Genomic DNA, 18867 nt, shown 5'->3' with positions numbered 1-18867 from the left:
GGCTGATTTTTTGATTTATTGTAGAGATGAGGTCTCGCTGCCCAGGCGGGTCTCAAACCTGTGGGCTCAGGCAATCCACTCACCTCAGCCTCCCAAAGGCGCAGTATTTTAGGCTGAGCCACCGAGCCCGGCTGGTACCGCATTTTTTTCATCCAGTCAGCTTCGATGGGCAGCATGGTTGGTTCCAGGTTTTTGCTACTGTGAATAGAGCTGCAACAATCTGTGCAGGAATCTTTTTTGTAGAATGATTTGAGTTCCTCTGGGCATATTCCCAATAGGGGGATTGCTGGGTCATGTGGAAGGTCAATTTCTAGTTCTTTCAGAAATCACCACACTGTCTTCCAAAAAGGTTGCACTAGTTTGCCTTCCCACCAGCAGTGTAGAAGCATTCCTTTTTCTTTGCATCCTGCCAGTATCTGTTGTTGTTTGTTTTATTAATGATGACCATTCTTACAGGGGTTAGGTGGTATTTCAATGTGGTTTTGATTTGCATTTCTCTGAAGATTAGTGAGGCTGAGCATTTTTCATGTTTATTGGCTGCCCATATATCTTCTTCTAGAAATGTCTATTCATGTCTTTTGCCCACTTTTTAATGTGGCTGTTTCAGACTTTTAAACCACCAACATGTTTTTCTTATTTTAGAATGTTTATTTATACTTTAAAAAGTCTATTTTAGAGTAATTAAGGTATCTTTTTTTTACATCACAATCAGTCTTGTGAGTATATAAAAAGGAAAATATAAGCAAAATACATTGCCACCCTGGCTTTGTAAGTCTGACTCCTCTAAATCACTTTTGTCTACATTTTTCTAGACTGTAGTATCTTATGTCCCACCAAAAGTATATATAATGCAGTATTTCTCTTTTTATTAGAAAATATAGTTTATTTAGAAAGAAAATTAGAAAGAGAGAGAGAAAGAGAGAGAGGAGATTCACTTACCCAAGGTAGAGGGGTGGGCCAAAGCTTAAGAAAACGTGACCTGCTTCATTAATAAAACAAACAACAGATGCTGCCGAGGATGCGGAGAAAAAGAAATGCTTCTACACTACTAGTAGGAATGCAAACTAGTGCAACCTCTTTGGAAGATGGTGGGGCATTTCTGAAAGAACTAGAAATTGACCTTCCACATGAACCAGCAATCCCCCTACTGGGAATATACCTGGAGGAACTCAAGTCATTCTACCAAAAAGATATCTGCACACACATGTTTGTTGCAGCTCTATTCACAATAGCAAAAGCGTGGAACCAACCATGTGGCCCGTGAAGCTAAACTGAATTTTTTAAAATGTGGTACATATACACAATGGAATATTATGCAACCATAAAGAAGGACAAACATATGGACTTCGCAGCGACTTGGATGGATTTAGAGTATCATACTCAGTGATCTATCACAGAAAAAAAGAACAGAGTACCATATGTTCTCACTCATAAGTGGGCCTTGAACAATTATCATAATACTATAAGAAAGGGATTGGCAGTAGTGGGAAATTGCCAGGGAAGGGGGGTGGGTGGGATTGGCAGGTGAGGGAAACTGGTAGGGAAGGGAGGGGCACACCTCATCAACAAGGGTAACTGCATAATGAACATTTGTATACCTAACTCTGAATTGCACCCATCTTTAAAATAAAATTTAAAAAAGAAAAAGAAAACATGGCCTGGCCATAGCCCTCAGAGCACATGGTTACACCATAGCTTCACAAGGAAATGGCCTATAATGCGATACTTCTTAAAAGACTACTCTGTGATGCTCTCCTACTTGGTCAGCAGGATGTTTCTGAGAAGTTTAAGTTTGGTGCCTCAAAGACAGTTCTGCTCCACGCATGAAACAATGACACCATCCATCATCTTATTGCTTTAAATTTTCTGTCATCTTTCCAAGGATTCAGAGCCTTCTTCTGCTTCAGTTCATTTGCTTCGAGAGTGAGAGGCAATCCTTCTGCACATATGTTTCCAACAAATATAGCTCTCCCTTCAACCTCTTGTGGTTATGAGCCAATGTTTTAAGTAATAATATTTTTAAAAATTTCCAATTTGTTCTTAAAGTCAAAGTCAACTCTAGTGTGTCCACTTTTGACTTGAGCTTTGATTTTAATCAGATATCTATTGTAACTCGCGGCCACTTAGCATGCTGTCAAAATGTATATTTGGTATGGCTCTGCCTTTGATGGACTTTCTCATTTGCCACCTCAGCATTCATGTCCACCCCACTTTTTAAGATTCCAAACAGAAGGTGCCTCATTAATGCAGTAGGTAGCGCTTCAGTCTCATAATTTCAAATAGAAAATCCCCAAGTTAAGGTCTTTCTCTCACGTTGCGTCTATGATCCAGGAGAGGAAACCTCTACCCTCAGTTCCAAGGGTGTGCCTCATGTATCTAGAGAAATCTCACCCCCTTACTAGTGATTGATTCGGAAATTAATATATTACCTAGTTTTAGCCAATCAGATGTGAGGAGGAATTTGCTGGAGGTGTGGGGAAAAGGTTTTCTTAAAAGAAAGCCGAAGGAGGTCTTTCCCTCTGCAGCTAGATATGAAAAAGGAAAGGAGACCCAACTGCTACCAACAACCATCTCACAGTTATGAGAGAAATTCAGCTTAGGGTGAAACTGACACAGCCGAAAGCACAGCCGAAGAGAATGCCCAGCATCACTGAGGACCACATTGAGCCAGCGGATGACCCAACTCTGAAGTCTACCCTAATCTTTGATCTTTCACTTATGTGAGCTCGTGTATTTCTTTAAACAACACAGATGTTAAGATACTTGTGGCTCACACATTGATATAAACCTATTCTTTTTGGTTGACCAGTATGACACTTTGGTCTGAGTCCCAGCATTGACATCTACACGCTAATGTATTTGAAATTATTAGCAAGACAAATAAAAAATGTATCTGATGGTTTCTCTGATCTTAGCAAGAGGAGATCTAGCAAGACATCTGGATTGTTGAATTCTGCCATCAATATTTTATCTTGGCGCAACCAATTAGATGATCTTATTCAATACAACAAATTAGTTAATCAGGGTAATAGGGATAGGCTCGGTCTAAACATGCTTTGAATTTGAGAAGTTTACTTTATCTTCACCTCGGTGAACCATTGTTTGCATTATGCTGCACGTTGTTGTGACTTTTATTCTAGTGATGTCTACATGTAGCTTATCAACTTTCAAATCCAAAAACCTTGTATCTTTGATTACAGAACATGCAAAATCAGCTTTTACTTTCTGGTTAAATTTGAAGTAAACACATTTTTTGTGACTGGAAGACTTTGGGGGTCTCTAGTTTTTTTCTGGTCTTTTTTCTCTTTCTCTCTTGCTCTTTCATATGGCAAATATTTACTGATTTTCTGCTATGTGTCAGATCTTTAAGAGGTGAAGACAATTCAAATGAAGAAGACCCACACCTGTCTTCAAGGCCCCCACAGCCTAGAGAAGAGTCAGGCAAGCCACGCGGAAAGCAGAGGCGGAGGGAGCAAATGATTCTTTCTGCCCCCAGGTATACATATTTTCCATAAGTCCTTTGACTCCTGCTTTAACGTGTTTGACTGAGGGTTTACTTAAATACTGTCATCTCCCCACACTTGACTACTCCCACACTGTATCTACTAGACGGCTCAGTTTCTTCTAGACAATCTCAAAAATGACTCCTGCAAAAATGTCATCAATACTTAACTAAGACTTAATTCCATGCCTTTCTTGCTATCTTGGGCCTTTTTCTAAAGGTTGGGGCTGGAGACTAGGAACTGGCCTGAGAACGCAGAAACTATGAATCCTCAGAGTTCCCTGCACCAATCTCATAGAAATGCACCTTTCTGCGCTGTGGACATGCCATGTCCCTTTCCTTTTTTTCTCTTTAAAGTGAAAACTGTGAGAGGCCCATCCAGTGTCTAGTTTTCTCCTGCCCCACTTTCAAGATTTCAACCACTGAAACAAAGGTACAGCATCTCACTTTCTGTTTTATCTAAAAGTGCATGAAAATAAGTTACTCTTTCTAGAAGTAAAATTGTATTATTCTGATAGTCATAATGGAGAGAGATGACTCACTTTAATGGGTACCATATACCCTGTCTTAGTGAAAGGGCCTGGCCTCCAAAACCCTTTGAACTCTACTATTAACTCACTTTTACTTGCTCTTTGAAAGTGAGGCTGGGTGCAGTGGCTCATGCCTGTAATCCCGGCATGATGTAATCCCAGCATGATGTAATCCCAGTGGCTCATGCCTGTAATCCCAGCATGAGGCTTTGGGAAACGAAAGCAAGAGGATTGCTTAACACCAGGATTTCAAACCCAGCCTGGGCCACATAGCCAAACCTTGTCTCTACAAAACATGATTTAAAAAATAATAATTTACAACAAAGTGAGTTCGATGCTTTGGAATGCTACTTCATTTGATGCTACATGTACCTGTCCTTAATTTCAATGATATTTTTCCAGTTGTTTTACCCAGAAAGGAGCAGTGTTGGGGAGAGGGTAATGTTGGTTACCACCTCACACAATGGGATCCATTTCGTACTCTTTAAGGGTATGAAAGTCTGGAGATCCAGCATGAGCAAGCTTGTAGCAGGAAGGAAGGAATGACCACAGGTTGGAAATTGTCCCAGTAGGTTCAGACAACCAGATGGATAAGGTGCTCTGGATGCTGGAGAGGACATCGTTATAGTTACTGGACCCCTGGACCTAAGATGACCTTCTTAACTAATAATAAAGCATGATTCTCCTAATTGCATCAATAAGAAGAGAAAAAAGAATTCAGCTAACATTGATGAATTCCTCACTCGAGGACAAGCACAGTACTCATTCTTTTCATGCATTTATTAATCTTCAAGTGCTCCCAGGGCTTCAGAATGCTTTCTGGCTAGTGACTGGCAAAACTGGAAATCAACCCAGGACCATCTGACACCAAACTTGCCTTCAAATTATCCTTCCTAAAGCATGCCTCTCTGTGTGCCTATCCTTTTCCTGAACCTCAGGCAGCCATGTTTATCCAGACCCTGCAAGTGTAAAATTGATGACATAATCATGTGATGGTGTCTATGGGACTATTACAGGAGGATTAGGCTATTATCAACAAACCAGGGACTAGTATTGTTTTATCAGCATGGGAGTGTTTTCAATTAATTTGTAATTAAATAAAGGAAGCAATTTACTGGGTCTTGGAGGAGCCGGGCCTGTAGAAGGTTTATCTCATCAGTCTCAGCTGTGCATTCCTCCTGCACCGGCTCATTGTTTAGGTCACAGCAGTGATACATGATCTGACCTATAGGAGTAATTCAATAAAACATTAATATTTTTCTTCCTTTAACCCATGGTGCTATGACAACTTGAGAAATCTTCCTGGAATAACCTCCACCATGAGCCCATAAAGACCTGCACCTCTAGCCTTCCTGTTCTCTCAGCTACTCCTGCCAAAGGGTCTGGCCATTTTAGAAATGACCAAACTAGTTTTGACCAGGGTAGAAAAAAAAAATGGAATTCATGAGTTCAAACTTCTTCTAAATGTCTTTGAACCTAAATTTTCTTGGCACTCTGCTAGCCTCTTTACACCCATGGTCTGATATAATTCTCTCTTACTCATCTTGCAAAGCAGGCATTTCCATTTCATGGGATGAGAGTTTTAGGTTAGCTGGTGGTTATGCCAGGAACAGTACCTAGTTCCATGGCATTCTCAGGACCCAGGACTTTTCCACCAACCTTGCAGACTGTGAAGAAGAAAATATGGCTGGTCCTCCCATACATCCAGAAGACACCACAGTCATTTCATGGCGAACCTTTCTTTTATTCCTAGCACTTAATCATTCCTCAGGTAATTACAGGACTTGACAGATATCTCAGTAAATATATGCTAGATAACAATAATTATTGTTATTACAAAAATTGTGACAAATGTAAATCTTACTGCTTACTAGGCTCCAGGGACCCTTCTAACTGCTTTACAAATACTAACTCATTAAATCCTCATAAAAACTCTATGGCATAGATGTCTATTATTATACCCAATTTACAGATAAAGAAACATAGTGACAAAGGAATTAATTTACTTAAGGTTGCACTCTTGCCTGTTGGAATGAAACTGAATCCCCAAACCAGGAAGATAGCAGTCGTTTGTGACAGAGGTCTCCAAAGTGGATTATTACTAGACAGTATTAAAATGTATGGTTAGATTTACTACTTATCTAAAAGTCACTATCCTTATTATTTATCTTTAAAATATCCATGAATAGTTAAGATATTGTTTGATATTGGCATTTTTGTTCAACCCGAATGTCTGGCCGTCTATATTTAATAGTCAAGAAACTCTAAGGAAAAAAAATGGCAACTCTGCCATACACACATCGGTGGCAGTGACTATATACCCTCATTACACTGTCAACTGATTTCAGTTTACTTGGTCTTGGGTTAGTTGCATATAGAGATTATAATATCTATATTTATTTCAATCAATTCTCCTGAGAGGAACAAATGATTTTTTAAAATGATTGCTACAAGGAAACCTGCATTTGAAGACATTTCCCATATGATAAGTACACATGAACAAAAAGAAAATGGCAGAGTTGACATTTTTCATTCCAGGGTGAATAGCCACATTACAAAGCACATCTAATCATATCTAATAAACTATCACTTTATTTTTCACAAATTAATAAGAAGACGTTGAAAAAATTTTAGTGGCATTAATTTAGAAGAACCATTTGCTCAAAGTAAAAGTTCGTGTTTCACAGAGTGCTGTATAATTGTACTCTCTGAATGTAACGTATTAAATCATGAAGACATAGTCTTCTTAAACTAACAACAAACTTTTGAGATAGATGCTGGTATTTCTTCAGCAGATTTATGTTTTCTGGACCTCCTGGGTTGTCGTTCCCCACAACGAACAGTAAATTTTTACAAAATTTTTTGCAAATTTATATCCATCGTCATCTTTCTTGAGACACAAATTTAGTTTGTAGCACTTCATTAAACTTGCAATTCCATTTTTAAACTGTCTTCTACTCAGAGGACTTCCTGCAAAATAAAAAAAGTATTGCCGAACAAGAAAATAAATAGTTGTAGACTTATACCACATAATAAATGACAAAATCACTGTAACACAAAACTTCAGATTGTTCTTTTGTTACTCTATGACAAAGCTATTTAGCTATAGTTCATGCACGTATTTCCTAGCACCTGATCAATGATTTCCCATATTTCTACTGTCTCTAGATGACTCTCTGTCATTGGCTAGTAGTTTTAAGAATCTCAAGCCACAGCGAGACCTCATCTCGACAATAAATCAAAAAATCAGCCGGGCGTGGTAGCGCATGCCTGTAATTCCGGCTACTCGAAAGGCTGAGGCGGAAGGATCGCCGGAGCCCAGCAGGTCGAGGCTGCGGTGGCTGGGAGCGGCCACTGCACTCCAGTCTGGGCGACAGAGTGAGACTCCAACTCAAAAAAAGAAGAATCTCAAACCATGGCACAGTCCACAGTTGGTACTGGCTGGTATACCAAGTGGCTGGCTGGTACACCAAGTGACTAGCAAGGGCAGTGACTATGAATACTTCTTCCCCTACCCCCAAGACCAGAGGTGTCCTTGGCCACATGAGTGTCCAAGGGCACTGATTTATTAATAAGCATCTTGCAAACTGTCCTTTGAAAGTGGTTTTTTCAAGTTACTTTGTGCCAAGAATGATCAGGAAAAGTGAAACAAGTTATCACTAGTGAGTGTCCTTCAGATTTTGCCATGTGTTAAAGTAAGAACTCTGTATATTAACCATGCTTCTCACATACTACTACATGACACCAACCAAGGCAGAATCTGAAAATTAAAAAGTATATTTAGGTCTTCCAAACCCATCCTAGCCTACTTTAATAAAATTATAACATATCATTGAAAAAAGGGAAAATCTTGAATAAACCATAACTCAGACAGAATGTCCAACCAAAAGCTGTCAATCGGGATTGTTCCAGGCAAACCAGGATGTATAGTCATGTTGTTCTTAAGGTCCCTTGTAAATCCCAAGTGACTGTAGCTCAATGGTACCTCAGGCAAATAACTGCACACCTCACTGTAACTCCAAAAGTCCTGAAAAAACCTGAGTCTTCCTCATTAGTAGTCAACTTCCTGCTATTATTTCAATATTTAGTAAACACCTGATTAGTAAGAGACACTGGGCTAACTCCCCGCCTTTGGGAAACTCAGAGCAGAGCAGGAGAATTAGGAAAGAAAGCCAGGAGTTCAATACAGCTCACTGTGGTGCCTGCCTTGGATCTCATCAGCATTTTTAATAGATTGACCTCATATACGTGTTCCTGGCAGGGTCTTGGTCTGTTTAGTTATTTTTTTATGTAGGCAGGACCCAGCATAGTATATGATAGTTATTCAATAATAACAATTTAAGAATGAATGAAGTTCTGTGATAGAGATAAACCTAGATGCCCTAGAACAGGCATCGGAGTTAGCAGGTCAAAGAAGTAACAGGTGAGCTGACCTCAAAGGACGAGGAGGACTCAGAAAGCTAGGAAGGGCAGGAAAGGGCTGTTTAGACATGGGGGAATAACATGTGTAAACGACTGGACGTGGCAGACAGCGCATGCCTGGGGAACTCGAGTCATTCTGAATGACTGGGAAATCGGGTGGAGGCATGGCAGGAAATTGAGCCACGGCCAGGGCTGCTAAAGTCTGAGAATCTGTATTGGCCACAGTGTTGATGAAATAAGCGCTGCTTTGGGATGCCACTCAGAGACGTGAGCTTTCTTTCTGAGGATTTAAGCTCCACTCACACCCAAGATTCCCTGATCATGCAGAAAGGAGACACAGAAAAGTGAAAAACTCAGAATAAACTTGGCTATCAACTTTTAAGAGGAAAAGGAATGAGACCCATCCTAAGTCCAGCGGTGGCCAACCTCTTATAGGGAGGCCCAAAGCCACATTTGTCCCAGAGCTGCTTCTCAATTCGATTCAGGAACGATGGAGGACATGTTTTCAAGCACTCAGCTTCTGCTTAGAAAGAACTGAAGATCTGAAGTAATTAAGTTACTGATTAAATGTACAAGCAATAAAACTGATCTGAATTCTTTAGATTTTCTTGCACCGACATAATCTTTGCATAATTGCCTTGATGTTTTTCTTTCTTTCTTTCTTTCTTTTTTTTTTTTGAGTTAGAGTCTCACTCCGTTGTCCAGACTGGAGTGCAGTGGCACACTCCCGGACACTGCAGCCTTGCCCTGCTGGGCTCTGGCGATCCTCCCGCCTCAGCCTTCTAAGTAGCCAGAACTACAGGTGTGCACCACCGCACCCGGCTAGTTTTTGATTTATTGTAGAGATGAGGTCTCTCCAAGTGGCCCCGGCGGGTCTTGAACCCACAGGCTCAGGCAATCCACTCACCTCAGCCTCCCAAAGCGCTGGGATTACAGGCCGAGCCACCGAGCCAGGCTGCCTTGATTTTCCAGTGAAAAGTCACCATCTATGTCTACTAACCTTGACAATTTGAGAGTAACTAGCTTAAGGGGCAATTACAAGTAAAGGGAACGGTTGGGGAGTTTGTATGAAAGCGTGCACGCAGCAGAAGAGACAGGGAGGAGGTTGCATAAAGCAGAGACTGGAAACATCTGTCCTTTTGGCTGTGCCTTTTTCTACACTACATCAGAATTATCTCCGGCATTTTTTCCTAGTGTTATCTCTTGCTTAGGATAGAGTAGCAGAATATCCTTCTCCATCTAACAGTTGCTATGGTGTTAATTCTCTTAAAACACAACCCCACTTTCTCATCTCCCACCATCTTTTACCTTCCCCCTCACTCTTCTCCAGCCAGACTGACCTAACTGCCATTCTCCAAACACACCCTGCACTCAAACACTTCCATATCTCTTCTCCTAACTGCTCTCTTTGCTTGGCCAGCAGTGTTCAAGTTTTGTCCACTTCAGGATGCAGTACAAATGCTTCAAACGTTTATCTGATCTTGTGGCTAAAAAGACCTCTTCCCTCTTCTCAGATTTCCGTCGCAGTTTACTTACACTCACTTCTTTTCTGCACATCACACTTTTAACCTCGTATTCAGGTTGTGTGTACACCAGGCTTATTTCGCTTGCCTTTCATAGATGTCTGTGCTTCACCCATGTTTGTGTTCTTGACACTTTCCTATCACAGTGGCTGACTCATGGTGGGAAGCCAGTAAATGAATGAATGAGATCAGGTGTCTGGAGGCCTCCTTCTACCAAAGGGGTGTTTAAAGCAGATGGCATGTTTTAGCAGAGATAGTCAGGCTACAGAGCATGTCTCCCCCCAGTTGCTGGCTGATGCAGTACTAAAGTCCCCAGCTGGACACAGCTGTGCCAGTTGGGGACCAGCTGGACATCTAGCTACATTTGCAGAATGAAAACACCCAAGAAGGGGCGGGGCTTGTCTTACTGATTACTAATTTTGCTTTTAATAGTTGTATCCCTGGGAAGTCTATCCACATTTCTCAGGCTTCTGGGTGGGCTTCTGAGCATTAGTACCACTTGTTAGCTCCAGTCTAAAGAAGTGCTTTGGTCTTTTTTCTCTGTTGCCTCAGTAAGTGAAGTCCCAAGTCTCTGGGCCCTCGAGTGTACCGGATTCTCCGCAGATAAGGGCTGATGCCATGATGAGCATAGTGGGAACACCTGTTAAAGCAAAGGATTATTATTTGCTTACTTAAACTCTGCCCTATTCTAAAAGGATTTTTAAAATATTACAAAAAGACATGCTGTACAAAGGTGTTCTTTTAAGTGAGAATAGTGGGAAAGAAAAATAGGTGTAGGACACTAAGATGATTAATGATTAATCTAGAAATGATTGGTATCAAACATGAAGGCCATAAGAGCCTGTATATTCGCTGCAGGGGGACTGCAACTCTGACTCTAGGCTGTCTCAAAACCAGAAAAAAATGAGGGAAAGATAATCAGTTATAGAAATCATGGTGTGTGTGAGATAAGAACAGGCCAGTTGCTCAAAGGAAGCATCACCCTCCCTTCCTTAACCCAAAGAAAGTCTTATGCCCTCTGTGAAGTCTCCTGCACAATGCAGACATTGTCCTTAGCATCAGTGAAACACAGCATAAGAATGTAAGAAACACAACAGCTAGATCCCTGAGTCTGACAGAAATCTGTTGATAGGCAGAATGTTCATGTGATAAGGGACTTCTGTAGAGATCAGTGGTTTTCTCCTGCTCCTTATAACTTTAGCCCAACAAATATTTCTAGAGCTGCTTCTTGGTGTCAGCCAGGAGTGAAGGTTTCTGGGAGCCAGAGAACAGCAGGATATGCTGAAACCATCTGTATTTCTTCCTTGGTTGGAATGGGTTTGTGCTAGTCCAGAAACACTCTCTCATCGTGACTCCTGGGGCCTCATGGGCCCTATCACACAAAACCAGGAGATCTGGCTCAGAAGACAGGACAAAGACAACTGTCTCACAAGTGGGCAGAGTCTGTATCTAGCACGAGTGAGCAGAACAGGGCAGTCTCTTCATATAGCATTAAAACTATTACTTCCTTAAACGTTTACTGAGTTGGTATATTGTGCCTAAGCTGGGGAGTCGGGTAAGGGTGCACAGAAGAACAGGGTGCATGTGTCATTCTTAGATAAGGGCAGTGGAGAAAGAGCCAAAGCCATCAAGGTCACACAGCGATGTGTAGGGGGAGGCCTTGGCCAGACATGAGCTTTCCTACTGCTCTCTTACCCAAATGATTCTCCACCTCCAAGGGACTCCTTTCTATTAGCAAGTCTGACTTCCCTGTTCAAGGAGAATGAGAGGACAGAAAATGCAAAGGCCCCCGCATGGCCTTGGAGGCTGGAGCAGGGTGGGCAAGAAACGCGGCCAGAGAGATGGCTGCGGCCAGCTTGCAGGGGCCTGGCAGGCAGTTGTGAGGACTCTCACCCTGAATGAGATGGAAAGCCATGGGAGGATCTTGAGCAGAGCAAAAATCCCTAGGTCTCTAGCTGCTGGTGTGAGCAAACTATCCAAGAGGTGGAGTGAGAAGGGAGAGCCCAACCGTTGGAGAAACGACAAGGATTAGAACGGGGCTTGAAGAAAATCGATCTGGCGGGAGGGATGAGAGGAAGGAATGCGCTGACAATGGGAAGAAATGGTAAGTCTGGAGACAGCATCCAAGATGGGCCACAGACCACCTATATTTGAATCGCCTGTAGAATTTGTTAAAAATACAGATTCCTGGGTCTCCTCCCAGAGTCACAGAATTAGAATTTTACAGGAACCTCTGTGAGGTCCTCACTAGGTTATTCTCTTGCAAGCCAAAGCCTAAGAACCATTGACACCTTAAAACTGACAATCAACAGAATATCAATTGATATATATTTCAAGTCCAAAGAGAAATATTTTGGAACAGATGGATATCAGAGCTTCCGCCCCCCCACCCCAAAATAACATTTGTCCCAGTTGATTTGGGGTGCTAGAACAAAATACCATAGACTGAAAACGTATAAACAACAAAAATTTATTTCTCACAGTTCTGGAGGCTAGGATGTCCAAGATCAAGGTGTTGCCAGCAGATTCAATGTCCGGTGAGAGCCCACTTCTCATAGATGGCATCTTCTCTCTGTAACCTCACCTAGTGGAAGGGGTTAGGGAACTCTCTGAGGTATTTTCTATAAAAGCACCAATCCCTTGCCGGGCTCGGTGGCTCAGCCTGTAATCCCGCGCCTTTGGGAGGCTGAAGTGAGTGGATGGCCTGAGCCCGCGGGTTCGAGACCCGCCTGGGCAGTGAGACCTCATCTCTACAATAAATCAAAAAATCAGCCGGGCGTGGTAGCGCATGCCTGTAATTCTGGCTACTCAGAAGGCTGAGGCGGAAGGATCGCCGGAGCCCAGCAGGTCGAGGCTGCAGTGGCCAGGAGCGGCCACTGCACTCCAGTCTGGGCGACAGAGTGAGACTCCAACTCAAAAAAAAAGCACCAATCCCATTCACAAGAGCGTCACCCTTACGATCTAATCGCTCTCCAAAAGATGACACCTTCTAATAATAACACCTGGAAGGGCTATAATTTTAGCATATGAATTTTTGGGAGACAAACTTCTGCTCATTGTAACAATATTTAATAATAATGTCACAAACTACTGTTTTGGTAGATACAGTCCTAAAGAATTTACCTGTGCGTGAGGGAAAAATTGTGATCCCACCCCCACCCTTACTCCTATCCCTCTGATCTAAGACAAGTGGGCTCTAATAAGAGTCCTTTGCTTGCTGAATGGAGCCCTGGATACAGAGCCACCCATGAGAGGCTGAGAGGGTGCAACAATGCTCTGCAAAAAAAAAAAAAAACAAAGTAGAGCGAGCCCCTGGGGTGGTCTGAGGTAGGACTGGAGCCTCAGCCAAGAGGGGGAGCCCGGGAGAAAAGGAAAGCCTAAAGTCTGGCGCTCAAGAGAAGCAGGGAGAGAGGACAAGGGAGGTAGCAAGGACCCAGAAGGGAGCTCTTATGAATGAACAGAGATATTTAAAAAGGATTTTAAAGACTCCTCATGTAGCCTGTGATATAAATATTCTTTCCCACCACCTCCCATCAAGTCTTCATCAATACAGAGGGTGCCAAAATGTATGCATTTTAAAAAAGGGAAAACTGCACTAAAGTTATAAAAGTCAATATAGACAGATGACAAAAGAGGAGCACAAGTCCCTTTTGACTTCTGCAATTATAAGAGGTGCTCAGAGTGGTTGCCAATAGCATCCAGACTCTTCTGATTACTCGGAACTACTGCAGGACCCGTTGCTGTGCGAGGGAAGCCTTGTGCACATCACACACAGTCCCATGCGTCTCAAACTTGTCACGAATGTGTGCCGTGGCTGGGCATGTTGGAGGTTCTGCTGCATGCTCATGCCTTCATTGTCATTGTCCTTCCACCCTGTTCTCAAATTTCAAATACCTCTTCAACATAATCTTGCACTCCTCCAATGGCAACCATGCTTCGGTCATTCTCTTTGATTGTCCTGCCTGTCAGGCAATGTCATGGCAATGCTAACACTCATTTGATTAATGCTACCCTTTGAGCGAACATCACACTACACATTGCTACTCTAATTCAACTTCGAAAGGTAATACGTAGATCACATCTCTTAAAATATGTACGCATATTTTTGGCACTCCCAGGATTACCTGTTGGATATGTTTGGGGGATGCAGTGATGTGTGCTAGGTTCTGCTGTGAGGTGGCACAGGCCAAGAACAGAGGTTGTCTAGCTACCTCTGCTTTGCACCCATCTACTCATTCAAGCAATTCCACTGCCACCTTTGCCCATGTAGGACTGTCCTTCTCACCTCCATTCTCTTTCCCATTGAACCCTTATAACATTTGCAATCTGTGTGGTAATTTTATTTATTGCTTCAGTGTTTTCCAGGTTGAGAATCTGGAATTAGAGTAACCTTCAGCTGCTGATTTATCACAAGATCTGTTAGAGTTTCTTCCAGATGTTGATGTTCCTGACATGGAACCATTTAATTTGAAATTGGCTCAGCTGGAAAACTAGGTTACAGATTTTTATAGACACGTCCAAGGCAGAAATTTTACACTTTTTGTAAACCCAAGGCACTAGTGGTACAAACCACAATTCAGAGAACTTTAAATTCTGGACTATGCTATGTTATGCTGTATCTGGAAGAAGGCTAAAAGGTGGGAGGCAAGTTCAGTTGTTCTTGCCTGAGGAGTCACCACTGGGGCCTCAAGAATGGCTGCCAGGTCCGTAAAGAGACTACAGATGTGTGGGAGCCTCAGTATGCTCAGGTGAGAAGAAGGGGCAATCCTCCGGCACAAAGAGGGAGCACATAAATTTGATCCTCAACTCCACCCCCGAGTTCCAAAATCACTGCTGATGGTTAACCGCCAGGTCAAACTTTCCATCACTAGGTGGTCTGGGGTACCTGTCGGAGTTCCTAGCCTATTTAGCGCTGTGTAAAAGTTTCAGAGTCCTCACCTGTCCTGGAGTTCTGCCAGGAGAAGGTGGGTGGTAGTGGCTGCTGCTGTGAGGAGCGGTTAGCTGTGTTGGAAGGAGACATTACTCACGTTTCTGTTCGTGGTCAGAAAAGTGGGCATGTGAGGTAAGGATGAACTTGTAGATGAAACGGAGTGGAACACATCTCCATCTGGCCTATGAGGGCCCTCTTTCCCACCTTGATGGTAAGCTGCCAGGCTCAAGGTAGAAACAGAAGCTCAGGAAGCAGGACCTTGAGAAGGCATGGCCCTTTTTGCACTGAATGCTTCAGGAAAAAACTTAAGAAAATGAAACACACCCAAGGAAGACCTCATGATAGGAGAAACAGAAGTGGCTAGAGAAGTCTCAGGTGAAATTTCAAAAGTGGGCGAGATATCTACATTTTTTACCAATGTGAAAAGACAACCTGACTTGTTCTGTGGGGCCAAGGGAGAAGTCATTCTTCAGCGGATGGAAGCCACAGAGAGATGGATTCCTAGGAAATTTTTTTTTAAGCCATTCTCTGTCTCTAGACATTCCAGAATTGCCTGAATAACCACACAACAAATGTGCCAGATGGGGAGCAGGCATCAGTATCAGGTGGGGATTTGCCTTAAAGGACCTTAGGACCTTTAAGAGAACTTAAGTCTAGGATCCTAGACTCAGATCTACTATCAAAGTGTTTTCTACTTCTTATGTGAAACTGTCTAGGCGTCACGCTGATCATTTGATACATTAAGATAGTAAAACCCTTCTCACAGGAATATTGAGAGAATGTGAAATGTGCCCATGTGCCCAGTGTTCTGAATCTTTCGAAATGACAATTAGTATCTAAATGCAAAATATGTGTTTTTCGTTTAATTATATTAGGGGACATGTCAGGCAAATTATGCAGCCTGAAAAAGTTGGAATAGTGTGGATATTTTGAAAGATTTACCACGATACTACAGCCAAGGAAGATTCAAATTCCTGATTCTTTTCCCCTTGTATGTTCTGCATCTGGATTTACTTATGCTGGGATAAATTCCCACTTCCTGACCCACAATTCTTCATGGTAACAATGAAGCATCCACCCAGGACAAGCATCTTCACCTCAACCTTGGTCAAACTAATGAGTTAGAGGTTCTTTCAACACAAGAGTTGAATCTACCAGAACCTACCATTCTTATAGACTGCACACAGTCAGGCCTTCAAAATTATTTTTTGATTAAAGCAGTGTGATGAAAGTGTTGATTGGAAGAGGAATCACTCATTATCCAGAAGTATTGTCTACACTTGCCAAACATCTGGATTTGGTGAGGAAACATCTAAGTGGTTCAGCTGATTTTTTTCTTTTTCATTTGGATGTTTTGGTGTCATGTAGACCCAATTTCAGTCAAGACTTGGAAGAAATACTTGGCGGAAGAAATCTCAGAATGACTTAATGCTAGCATAACAATCTTAAAAGGAATAAAGATTTTTCGTGTACAATTGCCATGAGGCAGAAGATGCTGGAGGAAAGCCATTCTGCTGAAAAAGTCAGTGAGTAATCATTCGGCCACAGAAAATAATGAACTAAACTCTTAGAACTCTTTCACAATTCAGGCTATTGATTGGTAAACTAGAAAGCCATAACAATGATACAAAGTAGAAAGAACTGTAAATCATTTTAACAGATATTTGGAAATCCTGAATGCATAAAGACGGACAGAAGAAAAATAACCTATGATCTCAAGCATTAAAAAAACAGTGCATGAAAGAAACTACTTATTGTCTTTTGAAAGGCTAGTGAGGAATGGAGAATTCCAGAAATCAAGCTAAAAATAAATACTATTAGACCAACTGGGTGAGGACGACAGTGATTTTGAACACTATTCTTCATTAAAACATGGTTTTCTAACTGTTGAGAATGGATAAGCCCTGCACCCCTGTGGGCCTCTTGGAGGCTCAAGAAAAGGGAGGTGCATAGGCATGTGCACTGTGAATGCATCTCCAGGGGAATGAGATACTCAAGGTTTGAGAAATGAATTGGCACCATAATCGTGCAGCTTTGTCGGAGCAAGTAAATTTACGACATTACTCCTTCTTCATGCACTGCCCTCTCCTTGTCTCTTCTGTACTGTCACCAAGTTAGCACAGTTCTTGGTATGCCCTCTCCTGTCGTAGTCTGGAAGGTGGAAACCTCGAGTTCTGGTTTCTTTCCTACCCTGCCCTGCCAGTTGCACCCTTAACTTCTCTCTTTTTTTCATTTTTAAAATGGCAATGCTGAATACTACTACTTTAACGATAGTATCCAACAACAAGAGGTTGAAAATCCACAAGAACGGAGAAATTATCCGATGAAGAAGCACCATGTGGAATTTGAAAACGCATTCGCCAAGGGATGTGTCGGCAAGGGTAGTTCAGGATCGAAGTGCCATCATTGAGGCCAGGCATTGGGCTGTGAGGAACTAGACCCAGTGTTCTTTCAAAAATATTAATAGAACATTCAGATGATATCAGCCTAGAAGAAGTAGACCCCAGTGTGGGCAGGCGGTGCACACATGCATAATATTAAGAGATTACAGAAATGTGGGTGGAAAAGAATGAAATGGAATTCAACTTGGAAAAATGCAAAGCAATGCATTTGGGAGCAAGGAACCAGAAACACATGCATTTGCAGTGTTCTGTGGCAACAACGTGAGCTAGAGATAGAATCTTCCTGCCAGTAAACAGAAGATAAATGATCTCTGCACCTCCAGGGGAGGCCACACTTGGGATTCTGAATTCAAATCTTCCCCCTTGAATGGGATGAGAAAGAAAAATGAAAAAGAGGTTGGGAGGATACAGAACGAATCATTAGGGAGTTAAAGGTAGTTGATTTGACATAAAGATTTAAAAAATTTCACAGAAAGGGCTGGCCAGGATAAAGCTGTGACAGGAGCATAGAGCATTGTAGATCTCAGTTTATAACCTGGTGTGGAATCGGGGAATATTAGACAAAGAGGGTCTTACAAACCTACACTACTCCCCACACCCACATTTTACAAATGAAGCCAAAACCCAAACAGCTCAGAAAAAGGTGTCGCTTATTTAAGTGATTTCTTAAGCAGTAGCAGTGAGTAGGAAACCTCAGGCCCTCTTGGTAATCATGCCCCTAGCCTCAGTAATCTCTGAATGTGGTGTTACTCTTGATGTGCTCTTGTCTTTAAACACTAAGTTTATTCTGTCTTTGTCCTGGTCACTGGTTCTCAGGTCCCACTCCCCGATGCTCCATTTTTTGGGAAAAGCTTACCCTCTCCTCGATCACATTTCCACCTATATTTACCCCTTCTTCACCTCACAGGGAAGGTCTGGGAGGAAGTCACTTCTAGCAACTTCTTCAGTCAGAATTAGTTCTCCCCCAGTCTGTTCTCTTAGGCCTTTTCTTTGTCTACTAAAGCAATGGTCACACTGTGTTGCAAATCTGTTCATGTTTCCACACCATGACATCTGGGGAGAGGGGCGGTGTTTCCGTCATCTTCATGTCTCCAGTGTTTATAAAAAGGCCTGGCATAAGCAAATGTCTTCTTCATGGATGTTAAATAAATGAAATGTTCCATTTTCCTCCCATCACTCACTTCCAAAACCTGAGTTTCAAGGCAGAGAGGTTTGAATAGGTGACGCATATGGTGTCTCAACACCATCAGCGTTGGTGTTCAGGTGTAACATTCAGACACTTAACACCGTCAGAGCAGAAGTCCTTTCCAGTAATCAGATCTAATTAACCCATCAAAATGTAGCCACCTTCCCACTAGCACAGTTGATCAGCCCATTCTATCATGCAGCTCTTTCTTAAATGTGTTTTGTCTAACACTATGTTTCACAATATATTTCTCCACTAAAGGAGGAGGTGCCACAGAGAAATAAATCAGAAGTATTTGGTTCAACAAAAGTAACTTGCTTTCTTTGACCATCTTGGCTTTAATGGATCTCAAAGTTAGGAATCACCCAATGT

General features: G+C 42.1%; 1 pseudogene; it reads right to left on the bottom strand.

The window, feature by feature from the left end:
- The window catches only part of LOC110596353, a 22343-nt pseudogene extending 3999 nt beyond the window's left edge, over window positions 1-18344 (bottom strand).
- Window positions 18345-18867: the final 523 nt, after the last annotated feature.

Source organism: Carlito syrichta, unplaced genomic scaffold (assembly GCF_000164805.1).
Source record: "Carlito syrichta isolate Samal-C Ts95f unplaced genomic scaffold, Tarsius_syrichta-2.0.1 Scaffold308819, whole genome shotgun sequence".
Taxonomy (NCBI): domain Eukaryota; kingdom Metazoa; phylum Chordata; class Mammalia; order Primates; family Tarsiidae; genus Carlito; species Carlito syrichta.
This window is presented reverse-complemented; position numbering and strand designations above follow the sequence as displayed.